The sequence below is a fragment of the Nycticebus coucang genome, chromosome 6 (assembly GCF_027406575.1).
Source record: "Nycticebus coucang isolate mNycCou1 chromosome 6, mNycCou1.pri, whole genome shotgun sequence".
Classification (NCBI taxonomy): Eukaryota; Metazoa; Chordata; class Mammalia; order Primates; family Lorisidae; genus Nycticebus; species Nycticebus coucang.
Window position 1 is genome coordinate 120,316,241 of NC_069785.1, and position 20,278 is coordinate 120,336,518.

Sequence of the window (20,278 nt, forward strand, 5' to 3'; positions counted from 1 at the left end):
GCTGTTAGCACATGGCTTTATAAACCACAAGCACAAGTGAGCTTTTAGCAGCTACCAGTAAGTAGCCTTTCAAATCAAGATGCTTAATACAGAGCAGGTTTTTTCCTACCTCAGCCACAGATGCTGACCATAACCTCTGTCCCAAAAAGGGAGTGAGGGCTTGGAAAGGAGCCCAGGTATGAACCACCTCTATCCCTCCTCCACTATGGGCCCATCCTCAGCTGTCCGCACCTTCCACCTCCTGAGTTCCTTGGACAAATGACCTAACCTCTGTGAGTCTCATCTATAACACAGAGATAATGCTGGGATTTAACCATCTGGTAAAGACCTTACCAACTCTGAATTATAAAATCACAGGAACCTCAGCTTTGCCCCCCTCTCTCCTCCACTGCATTTCTCCCCCAGCCTGTCTGAAACTTCTTCTCTCTGGGGATGCACACTTGATGCATCTTCTCTTTGAAGCTTCACCCCCACATCCCTTTCCTGGTATCCTGTGGTCCTTCCACGTTTTAACAAGGAGATCTGTCTCCTTCTCAAAGTGATGGCCTTGAACATTCTTTAAATGGCTGGGAGGGGGAAAGGATCTCATGTATTTTTGGTACCAGAGATAATCAGGTAATTGTGCAATTAGCAGTAATTTTATCGCTCCTGTAATTTCCTTCTAACGAGAGCCCCCGTTTAAAAAAAAAAAAAAAAAAAAGAGGGATTTCTTTTTTCCAGTCCCTTGTTGTTGTTTTGTCTGGAGTGTCTGTCATCAGGAATGTGGTCCCACACCCACGCGCTCGGCGAGGAAGCCGGGAGGAGGGATAGGACCCGGGAGGCAGAAGTTTGGGGTGGGATTGGGCGGGGGGGGGGGAGGATCCGCGGGGAGGATCTGCGGAGGGGCAGCACAGCGACGCCCCCTGACCGCCCCCACCTCGTGCCTCCGGCCCGCTTTGGGGGGACGCTCGGGAAGGACCCAGAGGCTGGGAGGGTGCAGCTGGGTTCCCCGGAGTGGGGGGGTACTTGGTGAATGGGAGGGAGGCCTTCCACTTCCACTTCGCAGCTGGGGTGCAGGGGGCAGCGCTCCAGGTCCACGCGCGGGGCGCCACCTGCACTCGTGTCCCTTTGCCACGTGAGCCGTGCCACAGAGGGGGCAAATACCCCCAAGACATTGTGCCAGTTAATTACTAAGCAAATTCCCAGCGATTTCCTCTCCTCCCCCCGGGCAGTGCCTGCTGCGCGCTCCCTGATTCGGCCCGGCTGTGCAATCAGCGCCAGGTAACCTGCCGAGACCCATAATTGCTCTGGAGTTGCCTGGGACTTTGCTAGGTAAGCACGCGCGGCGCTGCTCCCGGCCCTGGGTGCGCGGCGCTGCGCCTGGAGCCGCCCTCTCCAGACCGGACGCCGGGGACCCGCGGAAGCCCAGGGCCGCAGGAAGCCAGGTGGGGCGAAGTCAGACTCCCCCAGTGGAAGGGCAGTTTCGCACCAATGGGGCCAAGTGGAGGAAGGTGGTGCGCAGTGGAGCCAAGGAGGAGGACAGACTCGCGACCCGGGCGGGAGACGGGCCACCTCGCCGTGTCCCCGGGGAAAGGGACCTTGGGGGACAGGAGATCCTCCTGTCCCTTCCCTCCAGTGGAGAGGCGCCTCCTTGATGAGTCTTGTCATCCATCCTTCAAGTGTAATTTTTTTAAATTGCAAAAATCTTACAGAGCTATTAACCTCAAAAGAGTTTAACATATGGCAGACCGAGTCTCCCTCTTACCCTAATTATAAGGCTTGCAGTAATGGGGCTGTCTTTTAAGTTACAGCTGCTGCGCTTTTGGCTTTCTCTAACATTACATCCTATTAAAGAGCTACATTAAATGCATGCAAATTGCCAGCGCGACCGCGCTCTCCCGACCAATGAGGGGGACGGATTGCAGCCCAGGCGGCGACAGCGGGGTCAGACTCGCCCTGCTGCGAGCGCCATATGATCCATCAATCAAACTCCTCTCATTAATTAACTAATTCATTAAATATCTTTATATATGAAGGCCCGGCCAGGCGGAACATTGTGTTGACAGGGACGTCCCGTCAGCACTTAGCCCTGCGCTCCCCTCTCCTCCCTTCCTCCCAAATCACCCGGTGACTCAGAGAGGTCAGCTTCCCAGTGTCTGCGAGCGCCACAACAACCACTGTGCCGGCATCTGGGGGCGCCCTTCTTGGGCATTTTTCAGCGTCAGGATCACTATTCGTCCAGCTTCTCCGGGAGGGCTTGTTCTCCCTCCCCAGCCTCCCCAGCGTGTTGTCCTAATGAGCAGTGTATTATCTGCTGTCTCCCCTTCCCTGGCAACCTAGAGGCCCAGGCCTGACTGGGTCCTGCTCATCTCTGGCCCCAGTGCCTAGCGCAGGGCCAGCATGTGGCAGATGGCTTGAGTGTACTGAATTAGGGTCTTTGCTCTCCCCAGATTTCCAGGGCCATCCCAGGCCTTCCTTTGCCACTTCTGGAAGACTGGTCCCTCTAGGGAGGAGAGCAGCACGGACTCGTGAGCAGATGGCATCCCTGAAGAGGAAGGTCCTTTACTGGTGGTACTAGAAAAGGGACAGGATGGGCTGTGGGGGCATTTGAGGTTGAGATCTGGCCCAGGATGGTTCCACAATACCCAGACTCTGAAATAAATTCTTGTGCCTAGGACAGTGAGGTATGTCATTCCACAGACAAGACAGAGACATTTTAGAATGATTGCTAGGTTGCTATATATATGAACATAATGTTTGTGGCTCCGGGCCTGTAGCTCAGTGGCTAGAGTGCCAGCCACATTCACTGTGGCCAGTTGGAACTCAGCCCGGGCCTGCCAAACAACAATGACAACTACAACCAAAAGACAGGCGGGCATTGTGGTGGGCACCCACAGTCCCAGCTACTTGGGAGGCTGAGGCAAGAGAATCACTTAAGCCCACGAGTTTGAGGTTGCTGTGAGCTGTGACGCCAGAGCACTCTACCGAGGGCAACGTAGTGAGGCTGTGTCTCAAAAAAAAAAAAAAAAGAACATGAAGTTCATGTGCAATTTATTATGTTAAACTAAGTTGCACATGAACTTTATGTCCACCCTGTATATATGTGTGTGTGTGTATATGATCTACACTATATATAACAAGTACCTTTCATAATTAACTAATTCATTAAATGTCTTTATATATGAAGGCCTGGCCAAGCAGAGCATTTTATTGACAGGGACAATGCTATATAGATGGATGTGTGCATATATATATATATATATATATATATATATGCAGGTGAATATGTATTTAACATACGTTGAGCAACTATTTTTTTTTTTACTTGATACAAATTTTTTAATTTAATCCTCACAACAACCCTGTTTGGTAGATACTAATGTAGGGTATCCCAGAAGTCACCCTTAAAGTTGCCATACATAGGGAAAATGGGATGCTGTAGTTAAATGCACCTTTATTTAAAAAATATTCTTACAAAATATTCTCTACATGTTGGCCACCTCTTTATATTCTTCACATGTTGGCCACCTCTTTGTACAGTTTTGTAGTGAATGTATATTTTTTGTATTACAGTGAATGTTGACCAACTATTATATGCTACTCCTTTCCTATATTATCTTTCTTAGTGTTGATAACAACTTTGCCAAGAGTTTATTTTCACTTCCAGGCTATAGGAAAATAAAGAGGGGCTTAGAGTCAGAGAGAGTAAGTAACTAATCCAAGGTCAAGTGACAGAGCCAGAATTCAGACTTGGGCTTTTTAGGTTCAAGTCCAGAGCCTACTGCTGTGTCATCAGAATGTAAAGAATGGTGATCGCAGCACACGTACCATTCTCCTCAGTCACCCGCTGCCTCTTTTATCTGCACAGTTGTCTTTTCCTTTTTGTTTTGCAGCAGCCACTGTTCCCACTGCCTTCTTGGCTGGGCTGGTGTGGTTAGGAAGATGGGGATCACAGCACATCCCATAATAAAGGCTGCTGGCTCTTGACAACTTACGGTCGGTTGGAGTGATTTTCTGTACAGAGCACCTGGGGTGGACAAAGCCAGATGTCTTCTGTCCCTGGGTTCCCACACCTGGGCCCTGAGCAGTTGGGTACAGGAATGGGGATGGGCTGGGTAGGCTCCAAGCTAGATCCTAGAGAGATTCATCTACTAGACTCTGGCCCCAGCGGGGGAGAGCCTTGACTAGCGAGGACTTCAGGTCAAAATGAAGAGGGTCTATGCAGGTATTAACCTTGGTTCCTGCTATTCAGTTCACACACAGTCCACCCAAATGAAGTGGTGTGTGGGCAAACTTCCAAAGACTAGGAATTCCTGGGAAAACATGCCCAGATCCTTTTATACTCCCTCTCTCTTTCCCTCTCCATCTCACTCACTCTCATGCCCTTCTGAGACATGGGGCTAATGGACTTTTGCTGTTAGCACCTGTGATGTTGGGCACCAACCTCGCCATGGGCCTCTATAGCTTCCCCTCACCCCCTTGGTTCCCAAGAATAGTTTTAGAATGGGGCGTGCTGGGATAATGGGGGTTAATGGTAACCTCGGAATCAATTTTCCCTCCCAGAAGAAAATTCCCCTGGCTTAGGTTGCACACACTGTAATAGTGAAAATGGCTCTAGATTTGAAAAATTGGCACGTTGTAGTCCAACAAGGCAATTTTTGAATTGTTCGATGCAGCTGTGCGCCTCTGGATACTATGCTGCTTGTGTCCTAAAGCCGCAGGATAGAGAGCACTTTCCAGCCAAAAAACAGCTCTGAGGTGTTTTTTTTCCCTTCTCCCACACCAGCCTAAATTTATTTTTTTGTTCACCTGCCCAAAACCTTGGGAGCTTTGGCCTCTACCTTAGCAGCTGCCAGAACTGTTGGGCAAGGAAGAGAATGTTGAAGCTCTCTGCAAAACCTCACTCCTGCAGGCCTGGGGGCAGAAGGCCTGGGAAAGAGAGCTTCCTAAAGACTACAGGTCCATGCACAGGGAGCCAAAAAGGCCAGAGCAGTCCAGCAACACAGATCCCAACCAGCCTTTCCTGGCTGGCATCAAAACTAGGCCTTTCTTGGACTGAATGATGAGAACCCAGTAGAGGAAGTGTCTTTGATCAATGTGCAGGATACTTGATTTTGATGAACTGTGTCTGCTCTCTTAAAAGAACTATTTTGTCCTGGTTTTATAAACATGAAATGTAAAACAGAGCACCTTACAATAAAAATATATGATATATAATTCAAGTAATAGAAACATAGAATGTGAGGACTGCAAACCAGTCCATTGATTACTTAGTAAATGATCTCATCATACAGATGGGGAAGTGGAGGGTGCCCAAAGTCACATATCTGGTTGGTGGGAAAGAACTTGATCTCATTATGCAGTGCTGCAGGCTTTTGGGGGTAGTGACTCAAGCGGCCAGGGAACCCCATTGTTCTATTTGTGGGCTCTCTTCTTTCAGTCTATTTCCTCTGTCGTGAGTTCTCGTAAGGGTGGGCCTCATTAGATGATTCAAGAATAGAACCAAGTGTTGCTGACATGGAACAGGGAACAAAAGCATTGAACAGGTGCCTGACCTGCTACCTGGTGTTGATGCTGCTCCTGCGACCTTCGACATCCCTGTGGACCTCGTCACCCTTTCTCCTCAGGATAAAGTCCTCCCTGTGGCTTCCCCTGGGATTAACAAGATGACTTGCCTTTGTCTTATGACTGCTGCCTCCTCCCTGCGCCACCCAGTCCTCACTCCCTCCTGCCCAGTTGTCCTGGCACACTGACACGGCTTTGCATTCCCTTAGTGCCTCCTGCCCCATTCGCCTTTGCACTCTTCATCCTCATTTGAGAGAACATTCCATTATTCTCTCCTCCTAGAAATCTCCATCTGTGCCCCTCATACCCACCTCCCTTCACCTGATTGACTGTGACTCATCCTTCAGTCTCCGCTGAGATACCAGTTTCTCTTTACTGACCCCCAAAGTCCAGACTGGATGCCCGACTGTGTCCTCCCAGAACACGCTTTACTTTTGCTGTGCCGTCACCACTCCATACTGCCACTGCCAAGTGGCCGCTGGGTGGCTCTTCCAGTGGAAACTAAGCTGCAGGAGGGGAGGGTCTGTCCTGCCTCCCGTTTCTTGCCTGGCCCCCTGCAGACTGCCTGCCTTGTGCTAGGCCCTCTGTGAATAGATAAAAGCACTGTATAAAAGCGATGCTACCTCCGCTATAAAAAGTAGCGACTGCCGACAAGAGTGCTTTCACGTGCACTGTCTTATTTATATTAGTTCTTGTGTTAATTGAATGAGATGAGAGACCAGGGTTCTAATCCTGGCTCTGTCACTGGCTGACTCTGTGACTTTCAGTGGTTACCATGGTTTCCTCATCTTTAGAGCAGAGGAGAGAGAAGGGGGCAGACTGAACTCAACTCCTCCATTCTGTTTCTGAGGCAAAGGAGGAACCAGGGGTCAGTGTAAGTGGGCCTCGGGGAAATCCACACTCAGGATTCAGAGCACCGGCAGACGGGGAGGGTCAACTTTCTAGTCCGGGAGCAGGAGGAGACGGAGCTGGCAGAGGCTGGGAAGGGCAGCGGGTTGCTCTCCCATGCTGTGGCGGAGCTGCAAAATAGAGAAGCCCGCTGCTAGCTGAGTCATTAACGCTGGTCTTCTCATGGTCACCTCAGGCATTGTCTGATTTAAGTGTAATAGCTTGTTTGGTGGATTTTGCTGTCTATAGAAATCCCCCCAAGAGTGAAGTGCTGCATTCAGCCAGGAGAGCACGGGCCTTTGTGCACTGATGGCCGGGCCTCGGCTGAATGTGTTTGGAGTTGGTTATCAAAGAGGAGGATAAATTAAAGCACAGGGCTGAGAAAAAGAGGAAGAGGGGGCCCTTTCATGAGCAGGGCTGAGCACTTAGGCAGCTGACTCGGAGCTGGGAAGCCCCAACGCCCGCCCTCTTGCCATTTGGCAAGGGAGTGCTTTAGGCAGGGAAGGCTGGCAGAGCCCAAATTCAAGGTCCAGCAATGCCCTTAGGGGATGGGGGTCAAGAGGGAGAGAATGACATTCATAACGGAATGGCCTCCAGTGCGTGGGAAGATCTGCTGGGGGCTGGAACGGATCATTTCCCCTCCCTCCCCCTCCTTTCCCTGTCAGTCCAGTTTAGATATTTACACAAGCATTAATCCCACTCTGGATTTATTGAAATGAAGTTCTGATGGTGCTGCAGGATCCAAGAGGCCTCTCTAGTCTTGTGGACACAATTCAGGGGGTTGGACTCTTCTCTTTATCAGTCCTCCCCCCAGCGGCCTCCCTCCAGCCCCTTAATGTGCAGGGATCAGTTTCACGGAGGGCACTCATTAGTCACAGATGTGGAGCTCCCAAAATAAGAGATCCCGAGCAACTGCCCTCCTCTACGGACTTGGCTTCCCATGTCCAGATTCAGAGGCCAAGCTGGGCACAGCTGTCAGCTGAGGAACAGGCAGGGCTGCTTAAATAATAAACTGCACCAAGGGCCCAGTTTTTTCCTGCAAGAATGCCTCATTCTATTTTTCAGAGGATCTTTACCCCCATCAGTGTCCCTGGGCCCCCAGTGACAACTTTTAGCCATTTGGGCTCCAAATCATCAAGGGTCATTGTGCCAAGAACCCAAGACCTGTCTTTTGCTCGCTCGGTAACAACTAATAAAAAAATCTTAGATGTGCATGGAAGGAACCTGAGACCCAGGCTGTAGGCTTATTTTTAAAACCTGTTTTGAGGGTGGCATCTGTGGCTCAGTGAGTGGGATGCTAGCCCCATATACCGAGGGTGGGGGGTTCGAACCCAGCCCCGGCTAAACTACAACAAAAAAATAGCCGGGCGTTGTAGTGGGCGCCTGTGATTACTCAGGAGGCTAAGGCAAGACAATTGCCTAAGCCCAGGAGTTGGAGGTTGCTGTGAGCTGTGATGCCACAGCACTCTACTGAGGGTGACAAAGTGAGACTCTGTCTCTAAAAAAAACAAAACAAAAAACCCCGTTTTGAGTTGCAGATGTTTTTCAGAACTATCTGAAAGTTGTGACCTTTTACCTGAGCAAAACTCACATATTCTCATGCATACAAAAATTCCCCTGCTGTTTTTTGGGGGGTGGGGAGGGAGCTCTGTTCTCCAAATCTATGTCTGTATTTCATTGTGGCTGCACATTTGAATTACCTTGGGACTTTTAATACCATTCTGAGGTCTGAGTGTTATGCACAGAGACTTTCATTTAATGTGTCTAGAGTGGAGTTGGGACATTAGTATTTCTTTTTCCTAAAATACTCTAGGTGAGGCTCAGGGCCTGTAGCCAGGCCTACCAAACAACAATGATAACTACAACCAAAAATAAATAAATAAATAAAAAAGCTGGGCATTGTGGAGAGCGCTTGTAGTCCCAGCTACTTGGGAGGCTGAGGCAAGAGAATCACTTGAGCCCAGGAGTTGGAGGTTGCTGTGAGCTGTGACGCCACCGCACTCTACTCAGGGCAGCAGCTTGAGACTCTGTCTCAAAAAAAAAAATCTCTAGGCAATTCTAGTACAGTTGGGTTGAGAATCATTGACTTAGGGGCTCTTAGGACCTCCCCGCCAAGTTAAGAGCCCTGGCTGTGGACAGGCAGTGTGTGTACAGGGAGGCACATAGGGAGGTTTGGAGTTGCTAGGAGTGGGCTTGACACCATGAGCAGGTCTACCATTTTGCCCACTGTGTTTTAAAATCCTTTCTTTCTTTTCTCCCCCCACCCCACCTTGAGGGGTGCTTTCTTGGTGTTCACTTAAAATAATATTAGCATACCACAGTGGGAAAGGAGCTTGGCTGCCTATCAACGGCTCCTGTCATTTCAAGGAACTCAGTGAAGATTTAGTTTTGGGGTTTGCTCAATGCCACTTCTGCATAGAGGTCTTATGTTGCGAACCAGATTTCTCTTTTCATCTGGTCACCCCCAGGGAAATAGTGTATTTGAAATTCAAACAATATTTGGGCAAAAAGAATTTCTCATTATATGCGGTGGGGAAGGACAATAGGAAGAAAGCGGGGAGAAATGATTGAGTGACAGTTCTATTTGCCAGTTTGACTTCTCCACCCGTGGCAGCTGTGGTCTGGGGCAGCTGGGGGCCTTCAGCTTCCTGCTGTGGACTGGAAATGCCAGGTCCCTGGAAAAAGTAATGTGGAAAATGTGAGGGGCTAGAAACGGATTGGAAGGGTTGGTGTGACCTCAAGCTGATATTCCTGGTAGCAGTAATGAAAGACAGGCCGAGAGTTCCTATGTTTTGCATGAGTTCTCTGTAGCAAGGGGATTGTTCCCATTCCAACCTGTCAAGGTAGAAGGGAACTCAGAAATCATCAGAATCTGCCTTGATTGGTCGGTGAGTCCTCTCTGTTAACATCCTGATACTGGTCCAGTACTTCATGGGATTTATACAGAAAACATTTATGAGCACCAAGAATATCTGGCACTAGGCAAGGTGTTTAGGGAAGTTCAGAGACTCATAGGATGTGGTGTCTGCCCTTGAGTAGCTTACAGTTTCCTGGAGGACTCCAACTGCTAATGTGTCTGGGAAACAGTGGTGCTGAGCAGGAGGAAGCTGGGGGGAAGAACATGAGCCTGGTCGGAGGGGCCATTAGGAGGCAGGCGCTTTCCCTGGTGACCTTTGTTAATCCTTCCAATACCTCTTGCAAATAAGTACTATTATCATCACCCCCTTTTTACAGAACGAATGTGTTAACCCCGTGTGTTCTAGTCCTGTGCTCTTGTTACAGAATGAATGGGTTAACTCAGTATGTGCTAGGCCTGCACTCTTGTTACAGAATGAATGGGTTAACCCAGTATGTGCTAGGCCTGTACTCTTGTTACAGAATGAATGGGTTAACCCAGTATGTGCTAGGCCTGTACTCTTGTTACAGAATGAATGGGTTAACCCAGTATGTGCTAGGCCTGTACTCTTGTTACAGAATGAATGGGTTAACCCAGTATGTGCTAGGCCTGTACTCTTGTTACAGAATGAATGGGTTAACCCAGTATGTGCTAGGCCTGCACTCTTGCCACCAGAACAAACAGCTTTCCTAAGGGGAGCACAAAAAGGACAAAGTCTGGCCTTGGGCGAGGGCTGGAGATGAGAAGACCGAGACTCAGACAAGTGCGAGAAGGGTGGCCAGGGAGGAGGAATGCTGTGAGCTAAGTACTGAGGCCAGTGATGCTTAGGGAATTAAAAAATAGCAGCTTGGGCCAGAATCTGAGGGGAGAGGATGGTGTAGGGAAGGAAGGGGGCTTAGTACAGGTATTCAAAGGCATGGATGCTCAGGAGTTGGGATTCGTGGATAGAGGTGGGAGACCCTAAAAGTTTTTGAGCGGAGAGTAAACCGTGATCATTGCTACTCTTGACTTACGAATAAAAGCCGAGATTTTGAATCCTGGCTGTGTAACAGCTGTTGTAACACTAATCCTAGCTGCGTAACACTGGCAAATCATTTATTCTGTCTGTGCTTCAGTTCCCACATCTGTAAGATGGAATGAGAAATAGAATTGTATGGAGCAAATAAATAACATGGGTGGAGTGTGGAGGGCTTAGAACAATGCTTGGCACATAGGAAGCTCTTCATAAATGTTGGGAGTAATTTTTACCCTTTGGGAATTTTACTTTGATAATGGTATTTATAGTGAGGAGGAGGGGAGAGATAAAGGCCCAGTCGTTAGTTAAGATCCTATCGTAACAGTTTAGCTGGAGGGTGGAAGGGCCCAGCCTTGACTGGTAATGACGGCACTGGGGAGGCAGGACCTGTGCTCCCCATTCTGCTTGGTCACAGAGCACAGGGCACCAGAAGTTGCAGGTAAGCAGGGCAAGAGAAATTTTGTTTAAACATACGTTAAATAGGGGTTTAAAAAAACAACCTCGGAGCTTAAAGAGGAGACCCATGAGGACAACCTCGCCTGGCCCTGGGCTCCTTTTCTGGTGGCTGTTTTGCTTCTTTGGCCCTCCCAGAGCCTTGACTTCTGCACCTGCAGCTCTGCTGGGCCCCTTCCTGGGCCCAGCATGCTCTCCATGCCACTTCCCCAGATGCAGAACCTGTCAAAGGGTGCTCGACTTTCTGCTCTTGCCTTGAGGCAGCTGGGGTAAGGGATGGATGGGCAGAATCCCAGGCTGAGTGGACTAAAGGAGGAGTGAGAAGGAGTTGTGGGTGACAGTCGGGAGCAGTAGAAAACGAGTACCTTGGGAAGAGCTCTGGGGATTGCAAGGGCTTCCTGCTCCCATAGATCCCCTTGATGGGGGACCCAGTACCCTTCTGAATTCTCCACCCCAGTCTGGTGGTGGCACATGGCATTGTGGGGTGTGATGGGTACCACTCACTGAAGGAGGCTAGATGGCCACTCAGCGTTGGCCCCTCCCTCCAGGCTGCCTGTTGGCCATGTTGCTGCAGCCACCGCCACTGGGGGTACATTCAGATGGTGCCTGAGTTCTGCACCAGGGATTCAGGCAAAAGGAGCTTGCAACCGAAGAGGCGAGACTTACAACAAAATTACCAGCCTGCTGTAGTCCCAGCTACTCGGGAGGCTGAGGCAAGAGAATCGCTTAAGCCCAGGAGTTGGAGGTTGCTGTGAGCTGTGTGAGGCCACGGCACTCTACCGAGGGCCATAAAGTGAGACTCTGTCTCTACAAAAAAAGAAAAAAAAAAAAAAAAAAAAAAATTACCAGCCTGCTGTCAACCAGGCGCTCTGCTTTTGCAGAACAGACTCCAGACAGGTTGTAGCATGTCAGGCCAGGCCTGCCTGGGATTGGCAGGGGGTCCTACAGGCAGACAGAGTCAATTGCCCAGAAAGGGCTCCATTTAACTTCCCTGCTGCTCACAGACCCTGGCCCAGCCTCTACAGCCTCACTGGCCTCTGCCAAAGCACCATCAGCCTACTGGGGTTGGCTCCTGTCAACCCTGTCTTTGGGTATGTGTGATGCCACCTATTTTAGAAGGCAGCCTCCTGCCCTCTTCAGTTCTAGGGCTCCCCATGCTGGCCCTTGGCCAGTGGCTCTCCATTTCTCCCCCTGCACACATCACCAGATCCTTAGGTGGGAGGGACATGCACAAGCTGCTTCATCTATCACATGCCCTTGGCAGGTGGCCTCCCTGCTCTGTGACCTAAGCATTCCACATGATCCTAATTCACCTGTCCCAGTGCAGCGGTGGGTATGGTTGGGCTCTGCAGTCAGACAGACATGGGTCTGAAGCCTGGCTCAGCCATGTGCTACTGTGTGACCAGGCACGTCACCTTAGCCTCATTAAACTTGAGTTTCACCATTGGTGAAATGAGGATAATAATAGTTTATATCTCATAGGATTATTTTGAGGATCAAAGAACATAGTGGGCGTTAAGTACCTCAGGTGCCTGACATATGATAAACCTTCATCAAATGACTTCCCTTCTTCTTCTTCTCTTTTCTCCTCCTCCTCTCCCCACGCTCCTTTCCTTCCCCCTTTCCCTCCTCCTCCCCCTCCTCTTTATTCATTTACAAGTCTCATTTATCATGAAGTTTGTTGTTTTGGTTCCTCCTCTCTGCTTTAGAGACCTGAACTGGGAGGAAAGCGTAGCTGCTAGTTCAGGCTTATCTATTAATCCTCTCCATCCAGAATTTAGTTTATACCTCCAAAACATATCATGCAAGTGGGGTCTGTCCCCCCCACCCCCCAATTGGTTAACGCGCAGGTTAAAGACCTTGGGCTATTTTAAGTCCTAAGGGCCCCTGGCTTCTGTCTACCCACTGAAGTTTCATATGTCACAGACCTTTCTAATCTGTGAACGTGCTCTATAAGCCCCCCCAAACATCTCCTAAATGTTTGCTGTTGCTCATAACCATCTAAAGGATGGAGCCCCGTAAGAGCAAAGCTGTAATTAGATACCAGCTTCAACACATGTCCAGTGGAGGGAAGGCAGAACTACAGTCATTTAGCCATTAAGTCACTCAATAAGCCCTTACCGAGGGCCAGCTATGCACCTGGAAGCTGAGGGTTTAAAGGCAGGTAAGGCATAGCCCACCCCTCAAAGAGTAAGCCATTTGATGAGGAGGTGGGTGAGTAAACAGATCTCAACTGAATGTGCTGGACACTGTGCTGATGGAGAATAAAGCAAAGAAGGAGGAAGGGCTTTGGGGACTCAGTGGGGAGCCATGTTCTGCAGAAGCTGGAAACATAAAAACCTACACCGTCCCTCCACCTTCTTGGGGAGGTGTGGTACCTAAGCATGGAACGCCTGACTTAGTGGACACAGTCCAGCCATCAGCGATCTTTCTGAACCTGGACTCTTGACATCTGTGCACAAACAAGACCGTCTGAGCGACCTATCCCTGGGGCCCAATCGGAGGCTGATGCAAAAGGCTGTCTCTAAGTGCATGTCAGACGTGGGGCAGAGTCCCCCATCTGTCTCCCTTGCCACAAAGGTGTGTTGGTGAGGTGGGACTGACGGATTCTGTGAGCAGTGACTGCACCCCAGCACTATACTAATTGTGCTAGACAGAGCTGTTTAAATACCACCAGACAGAATATTACTCAAATTAAAATGAGGCCTTAAATGTCATTATTTGTGTCATTATTAATAGCCCCTAATTGTGTTCTCTAATCATCATGAAATTATGTTAGTATTAATATTCACGTCAAAGCTGCCTAGGGAACTTGGAAGATTTAAAAAAAATGATACCATATGTCAGTTCCCATGAATGTGAAGCAAGTGCTGGTTTTAGTGCTTTAGTTCTGGGTGGAGATGCAACGATGGCCTGCAATCCTGGGGACCTGGCTGCCTCATCGTCCGCTCCCCAAGTGACTGACTGCTTGAACTCTCCACTGGCAGGACCCTTGGGGGGCATGGGGGGGACCTGCTCTCACCAAGTGCCCTGCAGGCAGCTCCTGCTGGTGAGTGGCGTGGGTAGTGTTTGGTGTTCTGGGACATGACACTTTCCCCTCTCTCTTCCCACTCTGATCTGTGTCTGTCTAGACCCCACAATAAAAAATACATGCAATCCTGCCTGCTTTGACATGCCAGCTACTCGCAGACTCCATCTCAGTGTATTTTGGAACCTGCCGAAACTGCCCTCCATTGCTCGGAGGAGTAGTGAAAAAGGAATAGGGTTGAATCTCCCAGAGAAATGTATTATAGGATACGACATAGAGACATCGTTCAGAAAATGTACTTATAGAGACTCAGAATTTAAAGTACATACAAGGTATGCATAAAATCTGGAAACAAGTGAATCTACCTGTGTTTTTAAGGATATATCTTCCTTTGGTGAGGAGTAAAATGATATTATCCTTATTTCCATACTTTATGGACAACATACACTTTCCCCAACACCAATCTTGCCTGGTTTCTTTGGGGAAAAAACAGTGACTCCAAATATGAGGGTGGGGCTGTGTCTGGATGCTTTTTTTTTTTTTTTTTTTGCCAGAGTCACCAAGATCTAGAGCTTCATTTGGGGGTGAGCTGAGCTATAACCTCCTCACATCACATGGGACTTGCTTCTGTTTGGCCCCTGGTGAGTGAGGTGGGGAGGTGACAAGGCAGGAGCACTGCCAATTAGAGCTTCCTTCCCTGGGGGGATGTGTGGGGCCAGTGCCCTGGGACCCCCAGAGGCATCAGCCTCCTGCTGACATCCCTCACGGCTCCTCTTCATCCTTTCCACAATGTTCCTTAGGCTGCCTGCTCCACGCCTCAGTCATCCACTAATGGAGTCCACGTGACCACGATGTGTCAGACAAATCTGGGGCAACCGCCTCACTCTCTTCCCAGAGCCCTTGGAATTCTCTGGAACTGAGAATATTCAAATGCCTTTCTTGGTGAAACAGCAGGCTTCCAACCCCCCAAATATTATGACTTGAGTTAAATATAACCCAGAGCATGAAAATAACGGCTCAACACAAGAACAGGGAAGCCATGGAGTGAGTGGCACACAGACACACACACACACACGCACACACACACACACACACACACACGAGTGTCTGTCTTCCTGGGTGTGGCAGGGTGTCTGCAGACCCCACAGCCACTAAAAAGCCACAAAATCACAGAGAAGGCTTGGTGCATTCCGGGCTGGTGAGTCACTATTTCAGCCTGGATAGGCCTTAAATCTGCTGGTGTCTGAATATTTTTTCTTTTCTAATCCAATGTGGTATGACTTAAAGGGTGGGAGGGAGAACTTTCTTAACTGCGGTGTGCAAGGGGAGCCTGGCCTGCTTCCTCAGACGTGAAGGAGGACCGGCTAGGGCGGAACACTGACGGGGCAGTGTCAGATGTGGTTAGGCAAGCAGATACTTATTTCCCAGCCCAGAGGGCAAACAACATCCCCCTCAGTCAAGAGATTGCCTTTTAAGATAATCTGGAGGTGGGCGAGTGTTTGGGACTGAGCCAGGGTTCTGCATCCTCTCTCCAGCTTCCTTTGTAATCACACCAGGCATCAGTTTGTGGTGGAAACTCAGTGGGTCACAGATAAGCAAAAGGTCTTCTGAAGGTCAGACTCTCTGAATTCCGAACCCAATGATTACAGTAATTGTTGGCCTAGGGCTGGATTTGAACCAGTGAACCTAGACTAGCAGAGTTGAATAGGCCCCTTTCAGAGTGATCCACCGCTGAGTTACCCGGCAACACGGCCACGTGGCGGCTGCCCTCCTGTCTCTGGGGTCCCAGCGCAGGCAGCTCAGGCCATTCCAAAGCAGCAGTTACGTTGGCACCGCCTTTGTGATACTAATACCTTATGCATGTAGGAGGATTTCTAGCTTGCGTAACATACTTTTACTCTCACGGCCGCCTTTGATCCTTGGAAGATGAGTGGAGCACATGTAATTATCCTCCACTTTACAGATGAGAAAATTGAGTCTTAGGACAGGTATCAGCCAAAGGCTATGCGGCTTACGAGTGACAGCAGTGGAGTTGACCCCCAGCCTTTTGACTGCTACTGCTACGTTCTGAATTGTCCCTTCTTAGAAGGTCCAGACAGGGTTCTCTGTCCCCACCCACCACTCGCTGGCAGCTTGGGAATTCTGGGAAGTGTCAAGAGGCTGGCTAGACCGTGAATTCTCTAAAGGCAGCAGCAACAGTACAGGGAGGCTCCCTACCCTTCCCTGAACCTGTTCTTTTTTCCAGCCCTGTCTCAGATGTCCATGGGATGAAGTCCAGAGTGGCGTCTGGGGAGGTGTGAAAGGGAGGTGGGAAGAGGATTCTACCCTCTCAGGGTCTCTGCTTTTGGTCTCTGTGGTGGTTTCCTCACAGCAGAAACATCCTCCATTCCTCCTGATCCTGAAAGCAAAACCACACGAGCCCCTGGCCCTCGCCCTGCCTCCCCAGTTGAGAGAGGGCCTGGGTTGAGGAAGGGGGTTGCTGCCTCCCTTGGCTGCTGCTGTGAGGGTTTGAGGACGAGGTGAGAACAACACTGAGGATTCCTACCTGGATTCACACCTGCAGCTGCCTTCCTGCCTCCAGCTCCAGGAACACAGCCATAAAGCTGCTCTGGTAGGACTCCCCAGAACCCTCCTCCCTCCTGAGACCCCATGTCCAGCTTCCCACCCCTGGGCCCCAGAAGCCCCCCTCTTCCCCATCTTTTGCTCTACCAAGCCCCTGCTAGAAACTGACAAAGCTGACTGGCTGCTTAATGTGCTACAGGTGTTGTTGCTAGGCAACCACCCCACTCCGCAGCTCAGACTCTGACAGCCCAGATCAAACCCCTGGTAGCACTTAACCCCGTAACTGCTTAACGCAAATACTAATTACCCAGGCCCTACCAAACGGCACATTTTAAGCTGTAATCAAGGGTCAGCAGGGTGGATTCTCAGCACTGTCAGTCTTTCAGCCAACACTTTTTACCACGGATCCCTGGGTCAGGCCATCCCAGGCAGGATTTCCAGGCCTTTTGCTTGTTAGTGGAGGTTCCTCTCTCCCGGTGTCACCAGGTGGACACAGAACTGTAGTGTTGGCCCTCCCTGTTCGCTGGACGCGATTCTGCTGGAGTTGACCAGTGCCTTCAGTCACCTGCGCTCTGGCCTCCAGGTAAGAGGTTGCTGAGCCCATTCCTGCATTGAAAATACTTCTAGGTTAAGACTTTTGGCCCCAAACCTCCCAGTTATATCTGCAGTTTGACTTTTATATCTGCTGTCTGTGCTCAGTTGAGCTGGAGATGACCGCCAGTGTTTGACAGTCCCAGCACTCGAGTCTTTTTATGAACTCCTTTACTGTGGCTTGATTCCCCACATGGAGTAACTCACATTCCTTTAGCTTTCTAGGAATTATAGGAAGTTCTGGACATGTAGATGGATGTGTACTTAGATCAAACTCTAACAGAGTCGGCCTGATCTTGAGCTGGCCTTCCCTGTTCAGCCTGCGATCCCCTGTTCTCTCACAGTGGACGCTCAGCAATGCTTGGTGAATGCACAAACACAACTGGGTTTTAAATTCCTCTTTCCTAAACCACAGAGTAGGGTTGACGGGGATGAGACCAGTGAGCAGCAGAGCAAACTCCTTCATCTCTTCCTCCTCCCTTTTTCTTGCGAGGCTCAACTCTGCCTGTAAACCAGATGACAGGAGGCTCTGGGTGGCACTGAGTCTTTTCTCCGCTGGCAGTCCTAATTGTAGTGGGCAGGTCTGGACCTGCTGGGAGGGGAGAGTCCCATCCATGCCTAAAAGGAAGCTTCCCCCAAGCAGGCTGGGCACTTCCCCATGATGCCAGAACACTGGGGGCGCGGAGGAGGGGGGGAGTCTCCATGGGTTCCTGCCACCCTCTTGCCCAGATGGAAAAATCAGTTAACCCTTCTTCGATGGGCAACTCTTTAATTAGTCAAGGGTGAAGGAGCAGAGACACCCTACTTTCTTTGAGCATTTAGGTTCATGATTTATAAATCCCACCTCCCAGTAAGCATCGTGCTCCCTGTGAAGGGAGTGTGCTGGGTACTGCGACAGGGCCCCTGTGCCTGTTCCCAATCATACCTCTTCTCAACCAACCCAACCGTGTGTTTTCCACCATACCTCTAGCATGTGTGCGTAGCCACTCTGTCCTACTTGTGAGAACTGAGGTTCGAAGAGGCTGAGGGATTCGATTGAGTTTATGCAGCTAGTAAATGGCATAGCTGGCATTCCAAGGCCTGTTTCCCCCACTAGGAGACACTGCCTGAGAGCGATAGCAAAACCCCAGCTCAGAGAGGGTGAAGGACCTGCCTGAGAGCCCACTGCCACTGAGTGCTGGGGAAGAGATTGGAAGCAGGGCCTATGTTGCTCTAAAGCCCTTTTCATGTTTTGCCTCGTGCCCCACTCCACCTTTTCGAGTATTCCTCCAAGATGTGTCCAGCGGGGAGAATTGGGTTCTAGGTAACAGCATGTAGTGTGCCTGGGACAGACTGTATCTGAAGTGGGGGGGACTTCCTGCCCCTTGTCCATGACAGGACTCATTGAGGAAAGGGATGATGGAGTGGGGAAGGGGTGGAGAGAGAGAAGAGGGGAGAGGGGGGACAGAGAGACAGGAGAGAGGGGGAGAGAAACAGAGAGAGACTTCTTGTTCCTGTAGCCTCATGGCTCCCGCTTCCCTCTTGTATCTTGAGTCAGTAATGCCTTGGCTTTAGGCTAAGCTGCTGTTGCCAGCTGGTGGCATTAAGAGTTGGGATTGCCAGCCTGGTCACAGGTGACAGGATTGGGAACATCATCATGGCCCTGGCTCCTTCCCAGTAGAACCAATGGGTCATGGAAAGCCCCAGTTGGGGAACTAAATGGAGGCCAAAAGAGACTGTATCTTATGGGTCCAAGTGGGAAGGGGGCAATGAAGGGCTCGCCCCATGAGTTTAACACTTTCATGCATGTGGTTTCTCCATAAAGTATTAATAATGTTCCTATAATTGATACTTCAGGGCAATAACCTCTGACAAAATGGCCCTGATTAGCAGATAATTGAGTGTGTTGGATTGTGTCCTGAGAGAGCCAAACGCCAGGCAAGGTCCATTAGCCCATCGTAATGACCCCTTTTGTCAGGTATTAGTGTCATTAAGAGCCTGCTCTCTGAAATCAGTCCCTTTATTTAACTCTTTTCCCTAATTATATGGATCATTTTACAAATCAAAGCAAATGTTTGCACACAGCCCCCAGTCACGCAATGGAGTGAGGTGATGGAGAGGCAGGCTGGAGAATTCTGAGTGGAGAGTCCTTGGGAAGGAGGATACTCATTGTCACTGGGCACTTTCCCGGGAGATGGACCCATTAGGGAGTCCAGCCAGCATCCTACCAGGGTATGGTGCATCCTGTCAGCTCTAGTGCCTGGATGAGGGAACATCAGGACAGGAGGTGGCTTGCCAGAAGAGCTCGTGGGCCACAACACCTGAATCCATCCTGGCAAAACATCAGGCCTCCTGGACTCAGAATAGCTGGATTCCTCACACAGAGAGCGCTAGCATGGAATAGGTTGGCACCTGAGCCCAGCCACAGGGCAACTGGAAGACTCAGGTCTCCTGTGCTAATCATCTGGGTTATGCCCAGAGCAGACTCCCATCTCTGTCAGGAAGCAGGAGCCTCTAGGAATGGCAGGGGAGGAAAAGTCGGACCCGAACCTCCGGGTCTGGAAAGATGTTGCCGCAGCAGACAGGTGTCCATGCTTAGAGCTGCCAGCTAGGTAAGCAGCTGGTGCTCCTGGGACTTGTGAGGACTTAGCGCGTGATCAGCCCCCAGGCCACACACATGGAAGATGACACAACAGGGAGCTCAAGGGACAGAGAGACGCTTTCTGATCTGTTCTCCCCAGTGTCTTCTCACTCATTAAAAAGTATAGGCAGTTTTCCCACTTATTTGAATCCAGTCACTGCCTGCCACCTTTTCTGCCCTCCCCAACTCTGTACAAAGCTTTATCCCAGGGCAGGTTCAATATGGGTGAATCTGAAAGAAGTCTCAGTATCTAGCAAGAATTGCTTGGAGACAAGGGGCTGATAGCTTTTTGGCAGCTAAGAAGGATGTATTTTTATAGATACCAAAGATGAAGGTGAAAGGATATCAACTATTACAGGAGAAGAGTTTGCTGAGCTGGAAATAATTTACTTATTTGGCACAGTGATGGGTGAATTTCCCAAGAGGACTTGGGACCTGTTGTGGGTCCTGCAGTGGCGTCTCTGGACCATATCTCCTCCTTTCCCTCCCCCACTGTTGCACGTGAACGCTCCTAGACTTAGCTTCCCCTTGTTTTAATCACAGAGGGGCTTGTGTGCCCATGATTTGCGTTGGGCCTGGTGAATTTCCTAGCATTGGCCTTGGGTAGAGAGCTGCCAGCCATGCAGAGAAACTGCTGGGATTTTTGCCGAGGAAGCAGAATTTTGGTAGTAGAGTGTGAAA